This window comes from Arvicanthis niloticus, chromosome 13 (assembly GCF_011762505.2).
Source record: "Arvicanthis niloticus isolate mArvNil1 chromosome 13, mArvNil1.pat.X, whole genome shotgun sequence".
Lineage (NCBI taxonomy): Eukaryota > Metazoa > Chordata > Mammalia > Rodentia > Muridae > Arvicanthis > Arvicanthis niloticus.
In genome coordinates, this window is record NC_047670.1 from 56195520 (window position 1) to 56203238 (window position 7719).

The window sequence follows — 7719 nt, forward strand, 5'->3', positions numbered from 1 at the left end:
ACCAAGTCTTGACAACCTAGGTTCAAGCTCCAGGATCCACAGGTGGAAGAAAAAAAAAAAAAAAACAAACTCCTGCAAATTGTCCCTGGCCGCCATACACCACACACACACACACACACACACACACACACACACACACACAAGAGAGAGGAGGGGAGGAGACAGAGGATTGAGATTATCTAGACTGTATTCTGAATAGAAAATGGACAGTCATTCACTCATCTTTCAGACTCCAGCCTCATGCACTCATGTCAACATCTATGCTACTGCCAAGAACCATAAATCATGACAGTGGGATGGAAAGTTATTCTGAGCTTATACTTTTTAGCCCCATTTTAACAATATAAAGTGTATACTATCTTCATCCCCATTTTACAGGTAGTGAGTCACAAAAAAGACAAGCATGTGCATCAGTCACAGAACCAGGAGTGGGGCCACCACTCCAGCCCAGCGGTGTACTGACTCTAGTATTTACATGAACTATTAATACTCTTCAGCTGCTTGTCTATCATTCTGATAACTTATCATTTTCTCCAGTATCGGACAAACAACTCCACCTCATTTTACAGAGAAGACAAAATATTTGCCCTTCATGTTAATGGTGACAGACTGCTTAAAATGTTCCACATACACGGAGGGTGTGGCTCAATGGGACAGTACTCATCTAGCATGCATGAAGCCCTGGGTCCTAATTCCAGCATCTCAGAATCCTTATCTCTTGGCATTCATTTCTTCTATCGTCCCTTCCCACAATGTATAAGAAACAGGATACTGGAGAAATTATAACATGTGACTTCTAAACCTAAAGCAGACCCAGAAGAGCACTCAGTAAACTCTGTGGGAAAGGCCCTATAAGGAGGAATTGAGTCATCCCTCTAGAAAGCCTGCACACACCAAATTGTCAGCTGCACAGGTAGTCACAATGGAGGAGGAGGATCCACCAGCCTCAGTTAAGCTTACAGATAACTACACCACCAAACATGCTACAGTCTCTTTCAAGACCCTGACCCACCCAACCAAACTGCCCCCAAATATCTGACTCACAGGAGGCAGAGGCAGGCAGATTTCATGTGTTCAAGGCCAGCCTGGTCTACAGGGAAGTCCCAGGGCAGCCAGGACTACCCTATCTTGAAACACCCCCCACCTCCAAAAAATAGTGACTAGTTCATTTATTTTCTTGCTTAGGGGTTTGGCGGGTTGTTTTGCAGTTTTTAAGTATGTATGCATGTGCAAATGTGGGTGTGCATAAGTATGTAGGTACACAAGTATGCAGAGGCCAGAGAATGCTGTCTGAGATCTGCTGCTGCCCTCTGCCTTATTCTTTTGAGGCAGGGTCTCTCCCTGCACCCCAGACTGGAAGCCCCAGGGGTCCCCCCCACTGTCTGCCTCGGCCTCAGTTCTGGGGTTACTGACATTGGTGGGACCATGCCAAGCTTGTTTCATAGATGCTGAAATCCAAACCCAGGTCTCCTCTTGTTTTCTTTCAAAGCAAAGGCTCTTCACTGCTGAGCCGCCTCTCCAGCTTTCAGTTTTGAGAGAGGCTGCCCTTGAACTCTCTGTCTTCCTGTCTTGTCATCCTGAATCCTGGAGCTACAGGGTTAAGTCACCATGCCTGGTAAGTTTCCAGACTCCATTAAGCCCTTTCACATCGACAGCAACCACCTTCCTTCCACTGGGGGTCCATCTTTAGTCATGTCTTATGTTCACCCACATCAACAATCAATGTCCTTAAAAAAAAAAAAACTTTCTAATTAAAATCCAACTGAAAGCACGGCGCAGTGGCACACAGCTTTAATCCCAGCATTCTGGAATGGTACTGGCAAGTGAATCTCTGAGTTTGAAGCCAGCCTGGTCTACACAGTGAGTTCAGTATTTTCTCAGGCAGGAGACAAATGTTCCATGTGTCAATCAGCTCTCTCATCCCAAGCACACATATTTTATACAGAGTAAATATTTAATTAGTGTTAATTTTATATCCAACAGGTTTTGCAGAGCATCTACTATGTCCTAAGAAGAGCCTTTGACGTGAGGAACAAAAGAATCCAAGCTGAGCACATGGGAACTGCAGCCCCAGTCAGTCAGGAATCTGATGCAGAAGGATAGCCTAGTTCAAGACCCAGCCTGAGCAATCTTCAAGGACTTTCCTCAGGTTGGGGAGTGGAAGGGAGAGATGAAGCTGGATATGGTGGCTCATACCTGTAATTTCAGCACTTAGGGGTCTGGGGCAGGGGGAGACTGCTCTGAGTTCTAGGCTCCATGGTAAGTTCCAATTAGCCTATGTTACAAGAAAGAAATCTGTCCCAAAAACCACAGGGCTGGTAGAGTGTTCTTGCAAGCATGAGGCCATGTGTTCAAACACTAGCCCTGAAAGGGGGCAAAAGAGCCTGAACTAATGCCTTTTACGTAATGGGCATCAAAACCTTCCTAAGGTTTTGGCCCTTTAAATCTTCATGTTGTGGTAACCCCAACCATAAATTTATTTTTGTTGCTACTTCATAGCTGTGATTTTGCTACTGTTATGAAGTGTAATGTAAATATTTTTAGAGATGGTTTGTCGAAGGGGTCATGACCCACAGGTTGAGAACCACTGTTATAGAATGTTAAGTTTCCTTCCTTTTGTTTGGCCCAAATGCTCATAACTGCTTTTGGAATATGTCAGAAAGCTAAGTTCAGTTTCTTTTATCTGGGATCGTCTTTATCTTGCTCAGTGGAATTAAGATGCACCTCAAACACCATCTTCTCTTTAAACTTTCCCATCAATTCAATTATATATATTAAAAAAAAAAAAAAAAAAAAAAAAAAGCTGTCTTGCCTTTCTCCTTCAATTCTGGGTTTACCCTAGACTTCATTTCACCTCATTCTAACCACCTGTCACCTTCTGCCCCTCCAGACCAAAGCCCATATCTGACTTATCTTGATCTCAGCTCATAAAAACACCTGGCACATTACATGCCTGGAACAAAAAGTCTGCTGAATGAATAAATGAAGTCATTACTTTAGAAGTATCCATAATTACTACTGGGTGACCCCAACTTTATGGTTTTGCCCTTTATGGGCTAAGATCCTGTTTTATACTGTTCCGAATCCCTCCCTTGCAGTATCTGGCAGAGTATTAAGGACATGGAAAGTCTGCAATAAATACTTTTGGATGATGGGAGACACATTACACTTCTCTCTCCTGATTTAACTCTAAATAAAAAAACAAACTTGCTCTAGTGAATGTGACTCTGGAAGGCCTTGTTAAACAGGACACTTCTCAAGAACTGAATGAAATGCTAGCCCTGAACTACAGACATTTTTCTTTGGATCTCTCTCTCTAAAGAAATCAGCAGCAGTCTGCTTCTTTCTAAGGCACAGGCCTCTAATCCCAGCACTCAGAAATCAGAGGCAGGCAGAACTCTGTGGATTCAAGGCCAGCCTGGTCTACTTAGTAAGTTACCCCACTTTAAAAAAAAAAAAAAAAAAAAAAAAAAAAAAAAAAAAAACAGCTAACTATCAGAAAGCCCTTTGATTTGCTATGAAAGAGACAAACACCAGTAGATGAAACTCAGTTTAACTTTCAGCCAAGGGTCCCCTCTCTGCAGTGATGGGGCTGCAGGCCAGTTGGCTGTACCATTTTACCCCTTGGAAGACGGTTCATTTTCAACAATAAAACTTCCTAAGTGAACTTTTTTGGTGGAAGGAGCTTCCAAAGTAAAGCCCTTAAGTTTCATTTCTTGAACATAAAGATCGGGCTGCAGGCTTTAATTAGCTTCAGACCTCAAAAACTTACAAATTGGGGACATTCCAGATACTTATAGATTTAAAAAACTATGTAAACCCATGAAGCATAGGTGTAATTTCATCATATTTAAGTAACATTCTTAGGTTCACATTCTTAGTCTTCACACACTTTATGGCAAGTATGCAGGCAAACGGTAAACTGACCACCAATCTGTTTGGTTATATCATTTAACAAAGAGAAATCCTGACAAAGACGAGCTGTGCTGGTACTTACACTATATCCGGCAGTTCTTCTCAACATCAGAATACTCGTCTTTTCTTGGACCCTTCCTTGTATGTGTTGAACACCGCGTCAAGCGTTTTATGCGAATTCTTTCATTTACTATCTACATTCCAATGTAATGGGTATTGCTAAATTCCATTTTCCAGATAAGCAATCTAAACGTCTGTAGGACAATTTAACAGAAAAAGCTCCAGCACAAACCACTCTATAGTATTGATCTTTTCTTCTGGAGTGAGAGCAGAAGTCATCAAAGGTATGCAGACATGCAGACAGACAGACAGACACACACACAAACACGAGACGGGCACATCTTTGGCGGTCAAGTTTCTAATCTGCGGAGCCCTGCAGACCTGGAGGCACCCATGCTGCTAGACGGTCGTCAGGTCCAGGTGAACCTCCTTTCCGTGAGAAGCCTAAGGATTGCACCTGGATCCTCCAGGTTTGCACAAGGAGAAAGCGCCCGACCGGTCCCAAGCAGATTACACACACTCGGGGAGCAGCCAGGGCGGGAACCTAGCTGCTCCCTAGCAAGCACAGCCCTGCAAGGCGGTGCACAGGTGCACGGTCGCACCCGACTGCCCGGCCGAGTGACCGGGGCTCTGAGACCCCAGCCTCTAGGGAAAGGGCGGGACTGGAGTGGAGGACTGCGGGAGGCAGTCCCGGGCTCGGAGCCCGCAGCGTCCGGCTAGTCCAGGGCGCACACAGAAGGGTCGCAGGGAGAAAGGATGCTCGAGTGGGGCGGGGCCGGTGGGGGAGGGGGACCCTGCCCGAACTCTCACTCACCGCCTCGTTCGCCTCCTGGCCCGGGCTCCGTGGCTCGCCCCACTCCGGTGCCAGCCGCTCACGTATCCTCACGAGCCTCAAGGACCAGTCAGGCTGCACCAAGATGTGGAGACGTCTGCGCGAGCAAAGGGAGCGTGGCGAGCGGGAACGAGGGGGTGGGGAGGGTGGGACGGTCGTTCTCGCCGCCGGGGACACCGCAGACACGACCGCCGCCGGCTCCACTCAGCCACGGAAGCTGCGGGCCCTCCCACCACACTGGGTCCCGCCCCCGCACCCCCCCCGCCTGGGAGCGACAGCCGTGTCGACCAATCAGAAACCTAGCGCCGTCAGGGCTGGCCCGACTTAGGGGGCGTTCGCCGAAGGAAGAGGAACGAGGAAGGCTAGTACGGCGGCGCGACTTCCTGTGACTGACAGCGCAGCGCAGCCAATCGATAACTGAGAGATGACTTCATCGCTGAGGGAAGTCTGGAACTGGCGGAGCTGCGGCCAGGAGGTGGGAGGAGGTCCGCGATGAGCCGGGGGCGGAGTCTGGGTCTTAAAGAGACCGTAGCCCATCTGATCACCCTGTCAAAGGAAGGGTGACCGCGGAGCTACCTAGGGTTCGGTGCTCAGCCTGGAGGTTTACTGCAAAAATCCTGCAGCCTTCATCTCGGTCCTTCCAGCTGTCTTTGCTCCGCGGGGACTCCGAAATCGATTATCTCACATTCACATTTCCAGAAAGGAGACAATAAATTCCGCTCTGGCCTGGAGCCCTGAATTCTGTCATGTCCCTGCCCTTCCATGGCCAAGTGCTTTCTTTCTCTGAGTCGGTTCTCTCTGGTAAAAGGACTGACACCTACCTGCCTAGAATGTTGAGATTATTTATCAAGTGCTTGCAGCTGGAGGAAAAGGGCTGAATGAACCCAGATTTTATCCGGGGCCTCACTTCACTAAATGAATCTGGGCGGCTCTTCCAACTTTAAAATTCTGAACTGCTGGTGTGTAGCCAAAAAGTGTGTGTGTGTGTGTGTGTGTGTGTGTGTGTGTGTGTGTGTGTGTGTGAGAGAGAGAGAGAGAGAGACAGAGACAGAGACAGAGAGAGAGACAGAGAGACAGAGACAGAGACAGACAGAGAGACAGAGAGAGAGAGAATGAGAATAACTCCAACATTTAAAGAGACTACCTACTAAAGAGGTGAGACTAGTTAAGCAAGGCCTACCCCCCGTCATGTTGCTAAGAGCCACTGTGGAGGCCCCTTTCTGGAACACCATTCCTTCCCCCAACAAAGGGAGAGAGCGCTGAAAAGGAGAAATAATTTGGACTTGGTGCTATGGAGTTTCCGAAACACTCTCCCTGGGGAGATATAAACAAATTTCTATCTCCTCCTTTTAGGGCACCATCGACTGGATAAACTGAAGTACGATTGCCCCAAAGTCCAACCTGGAAAACCATTGAATTTATAGGGCTTACTAAGAATGGCTGGCCCCAAAGCATCGAGACCATCAAAAAGTTGCACCCCAGCATGGATGATGATGTCCCCATAGCTGAGCAGATGGCGTACACAGTTCAGTAAAACTTCCATAATCTACACACTCTAGCCAGGTCACAGTGAGCTGGGAAATGCTGGAGAGAGTAATTGGGATCCAGTGAGGGGTCAATAACCCTCCCCAAGTCCCCCCATCAATGCAGGAACATCAACAGTCTACTAGCCCAATCTTGAGGGTCTCTTGCAGGATCGATGTATGTTTAGAGGACATCGTGCTATGGCACACCAGGAAAAGGAAAGGACACTCTCCCTGAAGGTTTTAGAGAGCAGAGTCGCCAGGGTTAGAGGAAGGGTTAACACTGTAGAAGAAAAAACCCTCAGGGACATCCTTACAGACTTGGGAAGGCAGAGTGACTGAAAGGAGGTAACTCCTGTAACATCTCAGAGTGAATTATTCTGTCGGCTTGGGTTCTCTCCCGGAAGTCTCCCAGACTGCTCACTGGTGTGTGGTTCTGTTGGGCAGCAAGGAGGTCCAACTCTCTTTATCCACTGCAGTAAGCCAACCCAGCCCTGAGTAATTCCCAATTATTCATCTGTAAGTCAGCTTCAAGTTCCGTATCACGTGTCTCATCACAGACCCTTGGAGGTAGCCCAGATCCTGTGGCCCCTTAGTCACACCTTCCCTCCCAAGATTAAAAAAAAAAAAAAAAATTCCACAAAAGCCCTAATAAAATTATATATTCAATAACTAAATATGCTATATAAATAAAAATTTTAAATGAAATAAGATTTTATATACATAGTAGAACATGGTCTCATGTATCCCAGGCTGTCCTTTAACTTGCTATATAGTCAAGGATGACCTTGAACTCATGACCCTCCTGCTTTCATCTCCTAGGTACAGGGATTTTGAGCACTCATCACCACACCTTGTACAACACGTACCTTCTTGAGTAAGACACTGAGGGATGAGACAGAGGAGATTCAGGAAACCGTAGCCTTGGGGTGCGTACCTGCGCTAAGTTGGGAGAAGCTAAGGTAACACTTGGGAGACTTCCACACTTGGCTAAGTCCTGACTAACAGATGACACATTCAGAGGCACCCTCAGAGGAGAAAGTCCTCCAGCCTGGAATTACTGGTGTGGTGAAGATTTCTCCAAGATAAGCCCAGGGCAGGGCATTCTGGATTTTGTCCACAAAGACACAACCCTGCTGTAAGAGCCAAGGTGGAAAGGAACCAGAAGTGTATGTTATTAGTATTCGAAGAACAGTGTGCTTGTTCATGGCTGAGCAGGGCAAGCTCCTCAGACCTAAAAAGCCCACCGCCTCACAAATAAACCTATATTCTTCCATGAACAACTTAAATTTTTATTGTATATATTTTGTGTATCTATACATGTATTTATATGTGTGTACATATATAGGTATGTATATATTCAAAGTGCTGTAATTTTTAAATTTATAT

At 46.5% G+C, this 7719-nt stretch overlaps 1 protein-coding gene across 1 annotated transcript in view; it reads right to left on the bottom strand.

The window, feature by feature from the left end:
- The window catches only part of Mrtfa (myocardin related transcription factor A), a 168751-nt gene extending 163698 nt beyond the window's left edge, over window positions 1–5053 (bottom strand). The window contains exon 1 of the mRNA XM_034517562.2: window positions 4790–5053. The gene's annotated coding sequence lies outside the window, so the exon portion shown is untranslated. The remainder of the gene's footprint in view (window positions 1–4789) is intronic.
- Between the last annotated feature and the right edge of the window lie 2666 nt (window positions 5054–7719).